Source organism: Alligator mississippiensis, chromosome 5, assembly GCF_030867095.1.
Source record: "Alligator mississippiensis isolate rAllMis1 chromosome 5, rAllMis1, whole genome shotgun sequence".
NCBI classification, from domain to species: Eukaryota; Metazoa; Chordata; order Crocodylia; family Alligatoridae; genus Alligator; species Alligator mississippiensis.
In genome coordinates, this window is record NC_081828.1 from 181,993,027 (window position 1) to 182,014,043 (window position 21,017).

Consider the following 21,017-nt stretch of genomic DNA (forward strand, 5'->3'; position numbering starts at 1 on the left):
TCAGCAGCTGCTATTATGACTAAGTGGTCTTATCAGGATACACTTTGCTCATCCTACATGGGGAAGGAGCTAAAAAGGTGCCCCAAACCTAGGCTGTATTATCTGCTTCTGCTTGGAACAGTGCATCCAGCAGGATCACTTTCTCTGTGGTCAAAAACATCATAAGACGACAATGATTTTTACAACATGGAACATTCACACCTTGATGGATAACCAAGACAATGAATGATTAGAAAGAAGAATTGCCATCGTCTCCAGGGAACTAGTGAGATGCAATGTTAACATTGCAGCTGTGAGATGAGACAATCGGACGAGAGTCAATTGAGGGAAGAGAGTGGAGGCTACACCTTTTTTTGGAAGGGGAAACCAGCCCAGGACAAACGTGTTCTTGGTGTTGGTTTCACCATCAAGAATCAGCTCATCAGTCAAGTTACAGAGCTCCCTGTGGGCATTAATGACTACCCAAACAAAAAGTCGTGAAACTTCAGTGCCAGTTGGGCATAGCCTGGAACTCTGCAATGGCACCACTGGGAAGGAAAGAGTAGGGAAAGCTAACTCCAGTGTCATCCTTCCCTTGAGCACATGTGCAAAGCACAATCTTGGCATCAGGAATACCATCTTCAGACAGTGACAAATATAAGACTACCTGGAGACATCCTCGCTCTCAGCACTGACACTTCCTTGACTATGTTATTGTTAGGGCCTGTGGTCAAACGGATGTCCATGTCACGTGAGCAATATGAGAAGCCAATGACTGCTGGACAGAACACTATCTTTTCAGACCCATGATCAACATCTGGCTTGCTCCAAAACATCCAAAATATGAAGGACTTTCAGCACCAAATCTCTTCAGTGCCTGAAGGTCTGTATAGATTTCAACAGTGTCTCCAAGAACAGCTCTCTGCCCTGCCCACAGATGAAGGCAACATTGAGGAACTTTGGAAGGGGTACAAAACTGCCATCCATATGGCCATACCACCTATCAATACCAAGACTGTTTCAATAAGAGCAAGACAAGGTTCCTTGGGTGAATTTGATATCTTTTATTAGACCAACCCAAATGGTTGGAGAATAGTTATTAAGCAAGCTTTCGGGTTCAAAAACCCTTCGTCAGGCTAAGGACGCTGCAGCAGTTGGTGTGTGCTCTTCCTGGATGGAATGAAAAGTAAACCCTCCACCACTTAGTGTCAGACCCTGCTTAGGGTCAGGGCAAGTAGAGGAGGTACAGGAGACCCCCAGCCTAGACTCAGGACCAGAGTCAGAACCTCAACAGCTTCCTGTCCACCCCTCTCCTGCTTTATACAGGAAACCTTGTTAATTTGAAATACACCCACCATTTGGTTCTGGATTAATATAACTGATTTTTTTTTAAAGTAAACATACCCATAGTCATTTTCATATTACATTAATTTACATGCAAATTACTATTGATATCTGCAGAGTTAATTCATCCAGAATTGATCATTTTAACTTGTTGCAAACTGCTGCACGTTTAAGCACAGGTATTCCATAAATTTTGGATGTTAAACTTCATTGTAGAACAACAAGGACTTTTTTTTATTTCCCTGCCTGCCATCTGACATCTCCAGGGATGGAATTCTACCTGATCATCACATCAAAGAGCTACTCAACACAGCTCACAAAGACACTCTGATGGACCCATCCTCATCAATAAGCGACTGTGGCATTGATGCCTATACAGTTGAATGGATAAAAAATTCCACCCAGAGAGTAGTGGTGGAAGGCTTGTACTCAACCTGGTGAGCTGTGAGCAGTGGGGTACCCCAGGGCTCGGTCCTTGGGCACACACTGTTTAACATCTTCATCAGCAACTTGGACATGGGGGTGGAAAGCACGCTGTCCAAGTTTTCTGATGATACTAAGATGTGGGACAAGGTGGACACACTTGAAGGGAGAGAGAGACTGCAAATAGATTTAGACAGACTACAAAAGCAGGCAGACGAGACTAGGATGGGGTTCAACGTAGACAAATGCAGGATGCTGCACCTTGGGAGAAGGAATCCACAGCATACATACAGGCTGGGGAGTTCCCCTCTTGAAAGCACTGAGATGGAACGGGATCTTGGAGTCATTATTGACTCCAAGATGAACATGAGCCGTCAATGCCAGACCGCAGCCAGCAAGGCCAGCCATCCTTGTCATGCATCCAAAGATGCATCTCAAACTGGTCCAGAGAGGTGATACTCCCCCTCTATGTGACTTTGGTCAGGCCGCAGTTGGAGTACTGCATCCAGTACTGGGTGTCGCACTTCAAAAGGGACGTGGCCAGCCTGGAGAGGGTTCAGAGGAGGGCCACCCACTTGGTGAGAAGGCAGCAAGACAGGCCCTATGAGGAGAGACTGAGGGACCTGAACCTGTTCAGCCTCAGCAGGAGGAGGCTGAGGGGGGACCTGGTGGCTGCCTACAAACTCATAAGGGAGATCAACAGTATCTAGGGGAACGTTTGTTCACCAGAGCGCCCCAAGGGATGACGAGGACGAATGGTCACAAACTACTACAAGATCGTTTCAGGCTGGACATAAGGAAGAATTTCTTTACTGTCCGAGCCCCCAAGGTCTGGAACAGCCTGCCACCGGAGGTTGTTCAAGCGCCTTCATTGAACACCTTCAAGATGAAACTGGATGCTTATCTTGCTGGGATCCTATGACCCCAGCTGACGTCCTGCCCTTTGGGCGGGGGGCTGGACTCGATGATCTTCCGAGGTCCCTTCCAGCCCTAATGTCTATGAAATCTATGAAACAGCAAATAGGTAGAGTCCTTTTCTCCCCAGCACCACCTGGGGTGACAAGGAACAATGGTCATAAGCTGATGGAGAATAGGTTTAGGTTGGAGATCAGAAGGCAATATTTTACAGTTAGGGTGGCCAAAATCTAGAACCAACTTCCCAGGGAAGTGGTCCTTGCCCCTACCTTGGGCAAATTCAAGAGGAGGTTGGATGATCACCTGTCTGGGGTCTTGTGAACCCAGCATTCATTCCTGCCTGTGGCAGGGGGTCAGGCTAGATGATCTGTTCAGGTCCCTCCTGACCCTATCTACTATGAAACTGTGAAACTATGACCCAGAGGGACAGCCTTCCATCTTCAGCTCTCTCTGTGCAAAAATGAAGTTTATTTCCTACTTATGGGGACTTTTTACCATCTTGTACCATTGACACTTTTCCCAGAGCCTAGTGAAGGAACTTTGATCTTGAAAGCTTGCAGAAAAGGACAGTTTTCTTGCCATTTTCCAGTTGGTCTAATAAAAGGTATCATTTTGGAACCAAGAGTTCTAGTTTTTTGTAGGGTATTCCATAAACGCACTTTTGGTCAGCTCTTTTGTACTTAGTACTTACATTAATATAGAACCAAAAGGCTCATGATTTATCATATAGTTCATGACCCCAACGGTCAACAGCGTTAAAGACATGGTGTCACCACAGTCTGGCACTGTTCAGTATGTGTATGTACTCCAGTTACCCTCCTCCCCATCTGCAAAAAATCCATGTCCTGATTAGCTCACCACTCATGACTGGAACTGGGTTTTTGTGTCAGCCCCTGAGCAGCAGACAGAATGGGATCAGCAGGAGAACATATGTCAAGTGAGAAGCAGAGGACAGTGGGAGCATGATAGCAGGTTGGCCCACCAGGAGTGGCATGGCAGGACAGTACCAAGAGGCTTGTGGCACCAAGAGAAGATAGAGAGGAGCAGAGGCTGTGGTTAGAGGCTACTTTAAATTGACAATGGGAAGCGAATGGGATTAACAATGAACAGATATGATTTCCTGGAAAAGGTACTGTTTGAGGTTTTGGAAGTTCAGGCAGAGCTTCTTAAACCAAATGACTTGATAATTTACTTACTGGGATGGAGAAGGGCATGATAACTTTTGGAAGAAGTATACAGAGAAAGGTGGGAGAGAGGTAGTAAGAGGATTGTCACAACCAAATTAAGTAGTGCCCATGTCACAAACAAGTAAAACCATTCAAAACAGTTTTTTTCTGCACTAGGTTAACTAAGGGTTAACAATAATGATAGTAACTGCTTTTTTTTGCTGCGCATGTCAAAAAGAAATTTATAACTGCGACACCAACATGAAATAGAACTTAGCCTTCTGTGCTGTACATAAATCATTGTAATTGGTCGGAATGACAGGGGAGTGTCCGGGAGTGTCCCTGAGATAACACCCTAGCGAAGACCACTAAATAATTGGTGATTCTAATTAAATTTATGACGTGGCGAAAAGCAATTGGCTATTACACAAATAAAACCCGTCTTCACTTCCGTGAAGAACGGGAGACCTCCGCGCACACACCTGAAAAACCTCTGAACGTATGCGTGAGAATAACTGACAAATTGATCACTTGTCAATCTCCCCCGTCTCGACCTAATCAGACATAAATCAACGACCTGCTGGCCCGACTTTTTTTCTCCATTTATCTGCCCGACCAACAAACTCTTATGCAGACCAACCTATGACCTACGAACCTTAAGCTGTAACTAACCAAGTATCTCTGACCTCCGCTATTCACCACCTTGACGGCGTGAGTAAATAATCTTGCTTTGCAACCGATAAGTGTCCGCCTAATTAATTCCACTCCAAGCATCACAAGTACCCGCCTGACGGCCTTCTAAGGCCCTGGACCCTTATCTGCCCGGGTGGGAGTCAGGGAAAGCTACTGGCTGGCTGCCCTGGGTCCCGACAAGGATAAAGTTAATAGCAGGGGAAAAGTGAAGAGAAAGAGTGATTACAGTTCAAATGTACATGGACTTAATGGAGGCAGAAAACAGAAAGATGGATGGAAAAGTACATCCAAAGGATAATGTCGATAGAGGAGGGACAAATATGATATCTGGATAGGGTCTTGGAGGTCATGAGTAGTGTTACAAGCAGATGAGTGGAGCCCAGGTGGGGTGCTGCATCTCCCATCGGTGATCCATATCAGGGCATACTAAGGTTATATAATGCTCCAGAGGAAATCAAAATGGTGTAGCAAATGCAGAAAGGTGGGGGACCTGTCCACACACTGTCTCCTTACAGTTGTGCTACAGATGTGAAGAGATGGGGCAGAGAGCAGCAGAGAGCTAAGAGTCCCTAAAATGTACTATTTATTAGGAAGAGGGACACTTGCATCATAGGTGCCCCAAAGTCTTTGCAAGTATAGTCAGACTGCCTGAGGAACAGCAAAATCTGGAGCGGGAGAACGAAAGAGAGGAGGGGTTGGACACTGAGGTAGAAATGGCGGAAGAAATAATGCAGGAGGGTGAAAGAGAGAAGATGGGGGGGTGAAATTTATGTGATTGAGGCAGAATGGGAGGAGACAGAAAATGGAATGGAAGGGAAGGAGGGAACAGCAAACAGGTCAGACATGGAGGTGAGGTTGGGGAGGAAAGAAGACACTTTACAGACAGCAGAAGTGGAGATGAGCAAGAGAAAGAACCAGAGAGACAGGTAAGGAAAGGAAAGAAAATTCAGGGGCTGAAGACCAGGAAGAATAAACCTAATTATGAAGGAGGTGAATCAGAGGAAGAACTGGAGAGCAGTTTTCTGTCACTAAGATACCCGGGCTCTGGCCAAGGGTAGAGATCAGAAGGCGGGAAGTAGCAGGGAGGCAGGAATGTGCAAACCTTCTGTAGCAGGGTGGCATCCCCAGGGGGGGCCATAAGCCCTTTCAGGCCCTCAAATTTCCCCTGTTTGCTCTGTTCACTCTAGGAACAGTCTCCCCATTTGTCCACCACACCTTGATATCTTTTATGGTTATAAAAGGGAGGCTGCCCCAGGGCTTCCTAGGCCTGGACTTGCTCTAATGACCACCTAGTGGCTGTGGTCCTTTGCCTTATGGGTTAATTACATGGCTCTACACCTCCCCTAAATCATGTCCCATCATGGCATTATTATGAACATTCTCTTTGTCACATGTCTACACTCATGAGCCACCCTTCGAGCCTTCACACCCTCAGTCTCTTGCACAGACCTCTCCTGTGCCATGCACAGCCCATTTGAGTCTCTAGGCCCCTCGGTTCCTCATTCAGCCACTCTGGGATGCCAGACCACTTGGATCATTGCCTGACTCCTCTGCAGGCTGCCAGGCTCCTTGGTCCCTTACTTGGCCCCTTTCTGGGTCCTCAGACCTCTCAGTCAGCCCTTCTCTGGGCTGCCAAACCCAGTGGTCTCTTACATGGGGTAGCAGCAGCAGAGGAATCAGCAGCGAGGGCAGCAACAGCTGATCCCCTGAAGGTAAGTGGGGTGGAGGGACCCGGCACAGCTGAGCCGGATCCGGAGGGGAAGTCCCCCGGGCCCTTGTAGCTGAACCAGTAGGGAGCCGTGCTCCCGAGCTGCGTGGCACAAACAGAGCACGCAAACAGGGTGGGCTGGGGGGGGACTGTCCCCCCAGGCCAGGGAGCACCCCCGGGGTTAACCCTCAGGCAGCAGGCTCTGGCGGCACCGGATCCCCCTAGTGGGGGAGCGTAGGGGGTGGGACTGCTGGCAGGCACTGTAAGAGCGCACCGGCATTTGCGCAGGCATTCGCGCTGGCGGGCAAGCAGGAAGGGCCACGAGGAGGACTCCTGTAAGGGCAGGGTGGACTCCTGTAAGGGTAGGGCGTAGACACCACACAGATCTAACAAACAGCAGCTTATACAACGGTGTCGATGAGGAGTGCTGCTAGGGCCTCTGCCCAGGGGGCCATGCCTAGCCGGGGCTGGTCTGAGGCCTTCACCCAGACTGAGCCCATGGGGGGAGCTGGTGTTCCCCTGCCTCCTGGCCTGTGGGGGTTCCCCAACAGGACTGGTGGGGGCAGAGATTGGAGGCCCCCACACCTGTCCGGCAGGTGCCCGTCTTAGGGCTCTGGAGGCGCAGGTGAGGGAGCTCCGGGAGGAGTTTAGCAGGCTGAGGGGTATCAGGGAGGCAGAGGATGAAATTGACAGTTATTTCCTTTCCCTGCAGGACCAGGCACCCAAGGAAGAAGCTCCCCAGGGAGTGCCCTCCACAGCAGAGTGGCAGACGGTCACATCCAGGATCGGAGCTGCTCGCAGTAAACCGGTAGCAGTTCTTCCAGTCTGACTGGAGAACAGGTATGAGGCCCTGGCGACCCTGCAGGAGATGGAAGGAGAGGAGGAAACCTCTGGGTAGGAAGCAACGCCACATTCTCCACACTCCGAGCAGGTCAAGAGAACCAAACAGACCCAGAGGAGGAGGCGATGAGTGCTCGTCATAGGAGACTCCATCCTGAGAGTTACGGAAGGACCCATTTGTCGCCAGGACCCCTCAACACGAGAGGTCTACTGCCTGCCCGGAGCAAAGATTCGGGACGTGACGGGAATAATCCAGACCATGATTCAGCCCACCAATTACTACCCCATGGTCCTAGTCAATGTGGGTACTAATGATGCAGCCAGGAGAAGCCCCGATCACCTGATGACGGACTACCATGCTCTGGGCAGCATGCTGAGGGAGATCGGTGCACAGGTGGTATTCTCTTCTGTCCTACCAGTGAGCGGATGTGGAAGACGACACAAGAACTACATTAGAGAGACCAACTGGCGGCTTTAGCAATGGTGTCTCGAGGCAGGCTTCAGCTTCCTTGACAATGACCCACACATTACGATGAGGGACATGCTCAGTTGGGATGGGCTTCACCTGTGCCCCAAAGGTAAGTGTGTGTTCTCTTCTAGGTTGGTGGATCTCCTCCGGTGGGCTTTAAACTAGGCTTGTTGGGGGGAGGGGAAGATGAGGGCAGGGGAAGCCGTGGACCACCAAACCATGTGGCACCCACAAGGACAGACCAGCCTGAAGAAGGAGAACACCGGGAACCTGCAATCCATGGGGCGACCAGCAGTACAGCACAGGTAAGCAATAAGCAGGTAAGCAATAAAGGGCCCTTTGGGAATTGGAGCTGGGGGCAACAAAGGTGAAAGTCACAGGGCTCAAGTGCCTATATACTAATGCTAGGAGCATGGGGAGCAAGCAGGATGAACTAGCACTCCTGCTTGCAGAAAACACCTATGACTTAGTAGGGCTAACAGAAACCTGGTGGGATTCTTCCCACAACTGGGCGTTACGTATTGAGGTTTATAAGCTGTACAGAAAGGACAGGGTGGGGAAGAAAGGGGGAGGGCTTGCGCTCTATGTCAAAGAGCAATATACATCAACCCTTATCAAGATGGAATAGGAGGAGGAGAAAGTAGAAGGATAATGGGTTAAGTTACATGGGGGGGGCAAGGAGAAAGGGATTTGGTAGTAGGGGTCTGCTACAGACCCCCACACCAAGGGGGAGAACTAGATTTGGGGCTCCTGAGGCAGCTCTCGGAGACCATAAAAACTAAGGAGGCGGTAGTCATGTGTGACCTAAACTACCCAGACATCTGCTGGGAGACACAGACAGCAAAGTCCCACCATTCACGCATGTTCCTATCCTGTGTACAGGACCTCCACCTGATGCAGGAGGTACACGGTCCCAGTAGGGGGAATGCCTTACTGGACCTGGTATTGGCAACGGGGGATGACATGGTAGGGGACCTACAGATCGGTAGCCATCTGGGGGACAGTGATCACCTAATAATACAATTCATCATAAGACGTCGAGTGGGTAAGGTAACTAGTAGGGTGAAAGTGCTAGACTTTAGGAAAGCTGATCTCAATGCACTCAGGCGATTAGTCAAGGACGCACTGCAGAGTAGGAGTTTTGAAGTGATGGGAGCCCAGGAAGGGTGTCTGTGCCTTAAGGAAATGATCCTTCGGGCTCAAAGGGAGACGATCCCGATGTGAGGAAAAAGAGGGAAAGGGGCCAGGAGGCTTTCTTGGCTGACCGGAAAAATCCAGAGCACCCTAGGGGCTAAAAGGGGAGCATATAAAAAGTGGAAACAGGGAGAGATTACCAAAGATGAGTATACCTCCTCTGCTCATGCTTATAGGGAGGCAGTTAGACGGGCCAAAGCTACCATGGAGCTGAGGATGGCATCCCAAGTAAAGGATAACAAAAAATTGTTTTTTAGATATATAGGGAGTAAAAAGAAGGCCCAGGGTGGAATAGGACCCCTACTAAATGGGCAGAAGCAATTGGTGACGGACAGGGGGGACAAGGCTAAACTCCTCAACGAGTTCTTTGCCTCAGTGTTCTTAAGTGAGGGGCAAGACAAGTCTCTCACTGGGATTGTAGAGAGGCAGCAGCAGAGCACCAGACTACCATGCGTAGACCCTGAGATGGTGCAGAGTCACTTGGAAGAACTGGATGCCTTTAAGTTGGCAGGCCCGGATGAGCTCCATCCGAGGGTGCTGAAGGCACTGGCCGACATCATTGCAGAGCCACTGGCGGGAATATTTGAAAGCTCGTGGCGCACGGGCCAAGTCCTGGAGGACTGGAAAAGGGCCAACGTGGTCCCCATTTTCAAGAAGGGGAGGAAGGAGGACTCGGGCAACTATAGGCCAGTCAGTCTCACCTCCATCCTTGGCAAAGTCTTTGAAAAAATTATCAAGGCTCACATTTGTGAGAGCCCGGCAGGACAAATTATGCTGAGGGGAAACCAGCACAGGTTCATAGCAGGTAGATCGTGCCTGACTAATCTAGTCTCTTTTTATGACCAGGTTACAAAACGCCTGGACGCAGGACTAGGGGTTGACGTCGTATACTTAGACTTCAGGAAGGCCTTCAATATGGTATCCCACACCATTTGGGTGAACAAGTTAAGAGGCTGTGACTTGGATGACTACACATTCCGGTGGGTGGCGAATTGGCTAGAGGGTCGTACCCAGAGAGTCGTAGTGGATGGGTCGGTATCGACCTGGAAGGGTGTGGGCAGTGGGGTCCCGCAGGGCTCGGTCCTAGGACCGATACTCTTCAATGTCTTCATCAGTGACTTGGACGAGGGAGTGAAGTGTACTCTGTCCAAGTTTGCGGATGACACAAAACTGTGGGGAGAAGTGGACACACCGGAGGGCAGGGAACAACTACAAGCAGACCTGGACAGGTTGGACATATGGGCAGAAAACAACAGAATGCAATTCAACAAGGAGAAATGCAAAGTGTTGCACCTAGGGAGGAAAAATGTCCAGCATACCTACTGCCTAGGAAATGACCTGCTTGGTGGAATGGAGGTGGAAAGGGATCTTGGAGTCCTAGTGGACTCTAAGATGAACATGAGTCGGCAGTGTGACGAAGCCATCAGAAAAGCTAATGGCACTTTATCGTGCATCAGCAGATGCATGACGAATAGATCCAAGGAGGTGATACTTCCCCTCTATCGGGCGCTGGTCAGACCACAGTTGAAATACTGCGTGCAATTCTGGGCACCGCACTTCAAGAGGGATGTGGATAACCTGGAGAGGGTCCGGAGAAGGGCCACACGTATGGTTAAGGGCTTGCAAGCCAAGCCCTATGAGGAGAGACTCGAGCACCTGGACCTCTTCAGCCTCCGCAAGAGAAGGTTGAGAGGCGACCTTGTGGCTGCCTATAAGTTCATCATGGGGGCACAGAAGGGAATTGGTGAGGTTTTGCTCACCAAGGCGCCCCTGGGGGTTATAAGAAATAATGGCCATAAGCTAGCAGAGAGCAGATTTAGACTGGACATTAGGAAGAACTTCTTCACAGTTCGAGTGGCCAAGGTCTGGAATGGGCTCCCAAGGGAGGTGGTGCTCTCCCCTACCCTGGGGGTCTTCAAGAAGAGGTTAGATAGGCATCTCGCTGGGGTCATCTAAACCCAGCACTCTTTCCTGCCTATGCAGGGGGTCGGACTTGATGATCTATTGAGGTCCCTTCCGACCCTAGCATCTATAAATCTATGGATCTTCATGGGGCCTCACTATTCTCAGCCCATCACTGGGACGTTGGGCCTTTCTAGTCCTACTTCACCATTCCCAGCCCCTCATTAGGCTTCACTATTCCTGACCCCTTACTGGGCTTCACTATCCCCTGGCTCCTTGCTGGGCTGCTGGATTATCATGGTCCCACTTGCTCTCAGCCTTTTTCTGGGCCTCTGGACCTCTCTGATCCTGGTCTGCCTCAACCCCTGCCTTGGCCTCTGGATCATTTGGTCCTGTTCTTGCTTTTATTTTAGGATGTGCTCCCCTAGCCTTTCTTTTCCAAGGGACAATCCACAAGGCAGTGGGCCTGAGGTTTTAGGGTGTCCCAGATTCACCCTTCCCCGGGATTTGGCCCTGGTAGCACTTCTTAGGGGCTGCTCTGCCATGAGCAGCCCCAGCACCATGACCCCAACCCCTAGTAGGTTGCAGTTTTTGGTCATACCTAGGACTAGCTTAGGCCCTGGCCTCTTTCCCCAGAACCATGCTGTCCCTAGCCCAAATCCCTAGCTATGAGCTCCTTGGCCCCTTAATGCTGTCAACCCTCTGAGCTCCCTTGGCCCCAGATCTCGCTCTTTCTGAGCCCTGATCTCATTAGCTGTCAAGCAGCCACCTTCTGGGCTCAGCTCTTTCTTTCCTCCAAGCTACCTCTGGCTCCCCTACCTCTGTAACCCCTGGTCTTGGTGCTGTCTTGGACTCTCCTCTACATCCAGTGGCCCTGTCTCAGCCATACTCATTCTGGGCCTCAGTTTCACTGACCCCTTCCTCTCTGGCTGTGGCCACACCTGTACCTTTGGCCTTTCCCAAGCCATGGCCCCACCTCAGGCCAATTGAGAACTCTGGGCCCTTTCTGGCTCTGGCAGTCTCCCACTGCAGCCACCTCTACCTTGGCCCCACTAGCAAGCCAGTGAAATTATCTGGGTCACTCTCTTTGCTACCACCTCTTCTGGGCCCTCCTCTTCTTCAGATAGCCCTGGCTTGGCCATCTTCATTCTGGGCTGCAGGTCCCTGATCCTCCTTCTTCTCTGGTGGTGGTCCTTCCTGACTGTGGCAGGCCAGTGAAATTCTATGAGGATCAGTTCTTCAGCCTACTAGCTGACATGCACTCATAGGTCCACTCTTAGGTTACTCAGCAGCTCTCTTAAGCTCTCAGCCCCAGTCTCTGGGCTGATTTGAGCCCCAAAATATGTCTGAGTCCCTCTCTCTGGGCTTCACTTGGACCCCATAACATGTCTTCTGTGTTAAGCCCCTCAAACTGGGCTGTTCCAGGCCTCACAATAGGCTGTATGCTCTAAGCCCTCTCTTTGGGCTCACCTGGACTCCAATCTGGATCCTTAGGAATGTCCTCCAGCCCCTAGTTCTTACCCAAACCTCCTGGCTGCTTCAGTTGTCCTGTCTGTGGTGCTGCTCCAGAGTTGCAGTCCTTCTGCTGGGGTGATGTTCACTCATCAGAGTCCAAGATGTTACCACTGGGCTTGTTTCAGGGCCTGGGCTTATTCGTGCTCTAAGCCCAGCCCTCCTCCTGAATCAAGTGACTCCCTCTATCAGCCTTAGCCTCAATTGGCAGCTCCCTCTGTTAGCTGACTACTAATCAGCCCTGGCCTGTACCTGCTGGTGGCTTTGCAGACTGTCTGACCTCTTAGGCTAGGGACAGACACTACACATAAACCAGTTTAAGTGATCAGAAAATGATTTAAACCTGTAACAGAGCAGATGTTCAGTGCACATAAACCAGTTTGAAAATGGCTGAAACTGGTTCGAGATAAACATGGTTGAATGTAGTATCAGACTTAACTGATTTGGGTCAAACTGGTTTATGTAATATCCATCTGAGACCTCTTGCTGGTTTAAGTTAAATCAGACTCCCCTAGCATCCCAGCATTCTCTCTGGGCTGAGCAAGACTCTCTGCTTTGCAGCAGGACTGGTCCCTTCACTCTGCTCCCTGGCTGCAGCTCCACTAGAGACTGTAGGCTGTGCCACCTCCCTCTCCCCACTCCCTGCTAAGCAGGAATTCTCCCTTCTTCTCTGCCTTGCTGAGAGGTGTCTATGTATTAGCTAGCAGACCACATGCTGGATACTGTCTGTTCTGTGGCAAATGAGACAAAGGGAGAATCAACAGGTAGCTGGTAATGTCCCTCTGTTATTTTCTTAATGGGGTGATAAACACTGAGTTAGGGTGATAAACACTGTTATCAATTCCCTGATGGGCTGTTCAGTAGCGGGGGAACCCCCTCCCTAACCAGAGCATTCTGCCACGGCCTGGCCACACTCCTCAGCTCAGCACTATGCAAGGAAAGAAAGGGCTACTTTAGCACCCTCATCTTCTAACCGAGCCACTGTCTGTGATGTCTGTACAGTTACAAACTGATTTAGCCTACCCAGGTTGAACTAACCTACAAAGATTGAATCAATTCAGGCTCAGGCTTTTTGAATGTCTGTCTCTAGCTTTAAAGTGGCAGGCATCCCAAGTGCCCTGCCACACTTCCTAAATGTGAAAGTGACCTAGCAGCTTGCAAAGGCTACAAGAATAAAGATGAGGGTGAGGGAGAAATCAACCACACCAAGCAGTGGCACAGATAAATCTTAAAGGAACAGGTGCAGTCAGCTTAAAGCAAGAATGGAAAAACCTTAAAGGGACAGGAGCACTCATTTTAAAAAAAGCACAAATGGAGGTGGGTAGTTTTGCTTAATGTCAGGAGTATCTTAATAAGGAAAAGATGGGAATAGATTGAACCAATGTTGAACCAAGTAAGGGCAGACATAATCTGTGGTATACTAGGGGAGAGGGATTATAAACACTTTGAGAAAAAGGTGGATATGGGGACCATCTTGGTGGTCAGGGACAAATAAGAACAAGCAGCGGGGGTAGCAAGATTATTCAGGAACCCAGATCCGAAAGCAATCCAGGTATAAGTCACCAGTGGCAGATTGCAATGAATGATACTGTCAATTTTAGGAACAGAATTAGAAATTTTCAATATATATGTACCACCAGGAAGGAAGAAATCCACTGTTTAGAAAGCTAGTGGTTCACATAATTGGAGGAAGACTGTATATAATAGTGGGAGATGTCAATTGTATAATTGAAGTGGGCAACAGAACAGGGGAAGGAGGAAATGGAGCTTTAGAAAGCTCATCCAGACTATTGACAAATATAATAAAAGAAGAGTCACTAAGAGATATGTGGGCAGGGAAGAAAGTTTTCATTAGAACAGGCCCCAGTGGAAAGGATCAATCAAGAATTGACTTTGTGCTTGTATTAAAAGAAATAGGGATAAGAAAGAACGAAATCATACATGTGGCTTTTAGTGATTACCAGATGCTGAAGGTGAACATGAGTCTTGGTAAGAGCTCCATGACAGGGAAGGGACAATGGAACTTAAATGTGCAGCTGTTACAAGATGAAGAGATATGTCAAGCAAACACAAAACAGCATGAGGAGTGGTGAGCACTGAAGAAATATTTTGGGAATACCGGAGGATGGTGGCCACTTTTTAGCCAGAGTGAAGGTGGCAAAAGGAGAACTTAAAGCAGTGAGAGAAGAGGGTGGTGTTCAGCTGGTAAAGGAGGAAGTGTTGGAGGTGACAAGAAGATGTTATGAAGGACTATACCAGAAAAAAGAAACAGATGGGAAGAAGATGAAGGATTTCTTGGAAGAGATAGAAGAGAAAGTAGAGGAGGAGGAAGCAAAGAAGTTGGAAGAAAAGATAAATTTAAAGGAAGTGGTGGAATGTTTAAAAATGTTTAAATGAGGGAAATCACCAGGAGGAGATGGACTGCCCATGAAATTTTATGAGACGTTTTGGGCTTTGGGTAGGGAGGCATATAGTATAAGTTTTTTAGGAAATAGAGGAAACAGGAGAGGCAGAGAAAGATTTTACAGGAGGCATTGTGATCTTACTCCTCAAAAAAGGGGAGAAGGAACTGAAAAATTAGAAACCAATTACACTCCTTAATATGGACTATAAATTAATGACCAAGATGCTGGCTTTGAGGATGAGGAAAAACCTCCAGAAGATAATACATGAAAGCAGTGCTTATCACTTGATTTCACACAGCTTTAATTTTGAGGAAATGGGGAGTATATCAGATCTCTTTAAAGAGCCCATGGGTATGGCAACCACCAATTCATTACATCAGGATGAAAATATTCATGCAGTGGTATAAAATAGGGAAGGTAGGGCTGGAGGTCCTGAAGTATCATAAGAAATGGATGAAAGTAGTAAGGGAGAGAGACAGGATGGCACTGATGGGAAACTTCAGAGAAGAACAAGTGAAGAAGGTGTGGGGAGTAGTGGTAGGTAAACAACTAAAAAGGGAACATGATGACCTAGAGTGGATGGAAGAAATATCTTGCTGGTAAGAGAAGTGCTGGTGATGAGGCCATCAACGTGCCCAAAGGAGAGGTGCTGGGAAGAAGAAACAGTGGGACATGTTTTGAGAGTGTAAATATGAAAAGTGGGTGTGGGAAGCAGTCCGCCACTTTTGTGTGTCATCACAATCAACTTGTCACTAGAGCAGGAGATGGTACTGCATGGACTCATATCAAAAGGATGAGAGGAAACATTATTAAGGACTTTATTAGCATGCATTGAAACTAATTTAGGGAAAGTAAGACACTTCTGGGTGTTAAAGGGGTTGACTTTCATTGAAAGAGAGTGCCTGAAGCTGGGGATACATGAACTGAAATATTACTTTGATTAGCCAGGAAGAAGCAGAGTAAAAGTGGAGGAAAAAGGACTGGAGACACTTGTTTCACTGAACCAACAGAAGATTAATGGGAGGTGGGTAGAGTTTCAGGTGATTACTAAGATAACAGGTTTTTTATGGGTTGGGGGGCAGCCATGGTGGGGCTGGGGGAGCAGGGGGGTTAGGCAGGGTCCCTTTCCCCCTCCTTCAGACCCCCCTCCACCACCCCTAGTACTTACCAGCTGGAATTGGCTGCAGCTCCATGCTGAAGAAATGGGGACTGTCTGAATCATCAAAGTTTTCTGAATCTTTTCCAAAGATTCAGAGAGGTTTGAATTGATTTGGATCTTTAAATTGTTCCCATGATTTGATTCAGATTCAGAGATTCAGCCACTGAATTGGGCCAAATCTCCTCTGAATTGAATCACCACCCAAAGCTTTGCACAGCCCTAATGATCATATGGGTTACATTCTATCAACCTCATAGTTGGTTTCCATGACTGCGTTTGCTTCTCTGGCAGTAGCTTAAGGATAGGCAATGTGTTTAATGGGATTTTTTGATATGCAAATATGAGCATTTTTTCCCCATTCTGTTTGGGAGAAAAAGCCTTGTCTTCTTTTGAGTAAATATGATACTGTAATTATACACGGCAATGCATGCTTTACTAAAAATGGAATCTTAAGGATACTGTCACTTTCAACCAAGTTGTAACTGGTAGAGTTTGCATTCTAGGACCCCCACCTGTGGGCAATGCTGCTGGAGGGGGAGATATCAGCACAGCCAGCAGCTCTGGGGTTAGCAGGGATCTACCTTTGATTCTTATCTTGAGTAGTAATTTAAAACACTAAATTTGGGGGCAAAAAACAAAAAAGAAAAGAAAAGAAGAAAACCAGCTGTGGGGTAGGTAAGAGGGTTAACACCCTGGCTGCTAGCCTCACCAACAGCTCCCCTCCCAGCAGCAGCATCTTCCGTGGGGGAGCCCTGAGTCACAATGACTCCATTCCAACATCTGTGTTACTCATGATCTGGGGTCCATGTCCCATTCACCCTCCCTTAGTTATTCTGTGGGCTCAGAAATTCAATGAATTTCCATTTTAACAACTTCTGAAATACCAGATAGCACCTGTTTTAGTAGCTAAAATCAAGAGTGGATGATGAAAAGTATTAAACAAGTTATATTTATTATCCTAGTAATATAATAAGGAGGGCCACGCATATGGTTAAGGACTTACAGGACAAGCCCTATGAGGAGGGACTGAGGGACCTGGACCTCTTCAGCCCCTGCAAAAGAAGGCTGAGAGGTGATCTTGTGGCCACCTACAAATTCATCAGGGGAACACAGCAAGGGATTGGAGATGCTCTGTTCACCAGGGCGCCTCTTAGGGCAACAAGGAACAATGGTCACAAACTGACAGAGAGCAGATTTAGGCTAGATATCAGGAAAAACTTCTTCACGGTAACGGTGGCCAAAATTTGGAATGGGCTTCCAAGGGAGGTGGTGCTCTCCCCTACCTTGAGAGGTCTTTAAGAGAAGGCTGGATAGGCATCTGGCTGGGGTCATCTGACCCAGCACTCTTTCCTGCCTAAGCAGAGCGTCCGACTCGATGGTCCCTTCCAACCCTAGCATCTATGAATCTATTAATTATATGTGCTTATGCTTCAGTTGCTGATATTTGCCAGCATTTCAATTTTAGTAATTTTGTTCCTCATTTTCTCAAGTTTCCATATTATTCTTTCATAAAATATTATTATTCAGCAATTCAATGAGTTCCTCTCTTTTTAGCATAATCTAGAAGATTTCCTCAGGGAGTTGCCTTTCCCTTTGAATTTTCTGCTGAACAGTCAAATAAAAACAATTTAATTAGTTTTTGCATTTAGATAGCTCCATTTGATTGGTAGCATTAGCATGGATTACTGATTCCCACTGTTGTCACATTATCTTTTCATATTTCACATTAAAAACATTATTGAATGTATACATCTGTCACAATTTAACACCACAATTTTTCTTTTCTTCATTGATGTAATGAAACAATAAGGTTTTACCACACCTTCAACTCTCTTATGAAATATGAACTTTCATCATCCATACGTAGATCCTGAGGTGGTGCAGAGTCATTTGGAAGAACTGGATGCCTTTAAATCGGCAGGCCCGGATGGGCTCCATCCGAGGGTGCTGAAGGCACTGGCCGACATCATTGCAGAGCCACTGGCGGGAATATTCGAACGCTTGTGGAGCACGGGCCAAGTCCCAGAACACTGGAAAAGGGCTAACGTGGTCCCCATTTTCAAAAAGGGGAGGAAGGAGGACCCGGGCAACTATAGGCCGGTCAGTCTCACCTCCATCCTTGGTAAAGTCTTTGAAAAAATTATCAAGGCTTACATTTGTGAGAGCCCGGCAGGACAAATTATGCTGAGGGGAAACCAGCATGGGTTTGTGGCGGGCAGATCGTGCCTGACCAACCTAGTCTCTTTCTATGACCAGGTTATGAAATGCCTGGACACAGGAGGAGGGGTGGATGTCGTATACTTAGACTTCAGGAAGGCCTTCGATACGGTATCCCACCCCATACTGGTGAACAAGCTAAGAGGCTGTGATGTGGATGACTGCACAGTCCGGTGGGTGGCGAATTGGCTAGAGGGTTGCACCCAAAGAGTCGTGGTGGATGGGTCGGTCTCAACCTGGAAGGGTGTGGGCAGTGGGGTCCTGCAGGGTTAGGTCCTTGGACCGATACTCTTTAATGTCTTCATCAGCGACTTGGACAAGGGAGTCAAATGTACTCTGTCCAAGTTTGCAGATGACACAAAGCTATGGGGAGAAGTGGACACGCCGGAGGGCAGGGAACAGCTGCAGGCAGACCTGGATAGGTTGGACAAGTGGGCAGAAAACAACAGGATGCAGTTCAACAAGGAGAAATGCAAAGTGCTGCACCTAGGGAGGAAAAATGTCCAGCACACCTACAGCCTAGGGAATGACCTGCTGGGTGGCACAGAGGTGGAAAGGGATCTTGGAGTCCTAGTGGACTCCAAGATGAACATGAGCCGGCAGTGTGACGAAGCCATCAGAAAAGCCAATGGCACTTTATCGTGCATCAGCAGATGCATGACGAATAGGTCCAGGGAGGTGATACTTCCCCTCTATAGGGCTCTGGTCAGACCGCAGTTGGAGTACTGCGTGCAATTCTGGGCGCCACACTTCAGGAAGGATGCGGATAACCTGGAGAGGGTACAGAGAAGGGCAACTCGTATGGTCAAGGGCCTGCAGACCAAGCCCTACGAGGAGAGACTAGAGAAACTGGACCTTTTCAGCCTCCGCAAGAGAAGGTTGAGGCGCGACCTTGTGGCTGCCTATAAGTTCATCACGGGGGCACAGAAGGGAATTGGTGAGGTTTTATTCACCAAGGCACCCCCGGGGGTTACAAGAAACAATGGCCACAAGCTAGCAGAGAGCAGATTTAGACTGGACATTAGGAAGAACTTCTTCACAGTTCGAGTGGCCAAGGTCTGGAACGGGCTCCCAAGGGAGGTGGTGCTCTCCCCTACCCTGGGGATCTTCAAGAGGAGGTTAGATGAGCATCTAGCTGGGGTCATCTAGACCCAGAACTCTTTCCTGCTTATGCAGGGGGTCGGACTTGATGATCTATTGAGGTCCCTTCCGACCCTAACATCTATGAATCTATGAATCTATGAATTTCTACCCAGGGGAACTTTTAGAATCTTTTCTCCAATGCCTGAAGAAGTGTGTTTGTGCCCAAAAGCTTGCAATTTAAAGATTTTTTTTGCAAAAATCTAGATGGCCTAATAAAAGATATCACTTCTACCACAAGTCTTACTGATCATTCGTGAGGTACCTTTAGGCCAAAAGGGTATAAGTCTCCACTTGATGTGTATGTAGATGTGAAGAAGGAGGAGATATATGACATTTTGATTTAGACAAAGTAATTTTTTGCATTTTGGACAAATACCTTTGGGGTGAATTTCCTTGAGTAACACAAAATCTCATTCCTTTCCACCAAACATATATTCCAAACTTAGTATTCCTGAGTACTGACCAAGGGATGAGCCAGGTAACTTTAGGCCAATCAGTCTTACTTCTATCCTTGGGAAAATACTGGGAAAAATCAAAGAACACATTTGTGAAGGCCCAGCAGGGGAAATGATGCTGAAAGGAAACCAGCACAGGTTTGTCACAGGTAGATCCTGCCTGATAAACCTTATAGCCTTGTATGACCAGGTCACACACTGCCTTGACACAGGGGCTGAGGCTGATGTCATCTACCTGGATTTTAAGAAGGCCTTCAACACAGTTTTGCATCCTATTCTCATAGGGAAGCTAGCAGGCTGTGGAATGGATGCTTATATAGTCAGATGGGTGGTCAACTGGCTTAGGGACTGCACCCAGAGAGTGGTGGTGGACGGGTCATTCTCATCCTGGAAGGAGGTGGGCAGTGGGGTCCCACAGGGTTTGGTCCTTGGACTGGTGTTATTTAATATCTTCATTAGCGATTTGGACAAGGGTGTGGAGAGCACCCTCTCCAAGTTTGCAGATGATACCAAGTTATGAGGCAAAGTTCAAACACCGGAGGGCAAGGAGCAGATACAGGCTGATCTGGACAGGTTGAATCAATAGGCAGAATGAACTAGGATGAAATTCAACAAAGATAAATGTAAGGTACTCCACCTAGGGAGGAGGAATCCCCAGCACACTTATAGGTTGGGGGATGACCTTCTCAGCAGCTCAGCGGCTGAAAGGGATCTTGGAGTCATAGTTGACTCCAAGATGAACATGAGCTGACAGTGTAACAAGGCCATCAACAAGGCCAATTGCACCTTATCATTCATTAGCAGATGCATGACCAACAGATCAAGGGAGGTGATGCTCCCCCTCTATGTGGCATTGGTCAGGCCACAGTTGGAGTACTGTATCCAGTTTTGGGCACCGCACTTCAAGAGCGACATGGAGAATCTGGAGAGAGTTCAGAGGAGGGCCACTCGCATGATTAGTGGCCTTCATGAAAGATGCTATGAGGGGAGGTTGAGGGATCTGGATCTCTTCAGTCTTTACAAGAGACAGCCAAGGGGAGACCTTGTAGGTGCCTATAAGTTTATCAAGGGAGGACAACAGGGAATTGGAGATGTGCTATTTACCAGAGTGCCCCTAGAAGTAACCAGGAATAATGAGTGCAAACTAGGGGAGAGTAGATTCAGGTTAGACTTTAGGAAGAAATTTTTTGCAGTAAGGGTGGCCAGAATCTGGAATGGGCTTTCAAGAGAGGTGGTGCTATCACCTAACTTGGAGGTCTTCAAGAGGAGGCTTGATAGTCAAATGACTGGGGTCATTTGACCTCGGTCCTCTTTCCTGCCAGGGGCAGAGGTTCAGACACGATGATCCTTTGTGGTCCCTTCCGACTCTACAATCGATGAATCTATGTGACTCTAACACCTTTATGGGGATACTATGAGCATTATTTCACTGTGTCTGAGGTGTAAGCTTTATGAATTCAGGAGATGAGCTTTCATCTTCAACTTTACTAGCC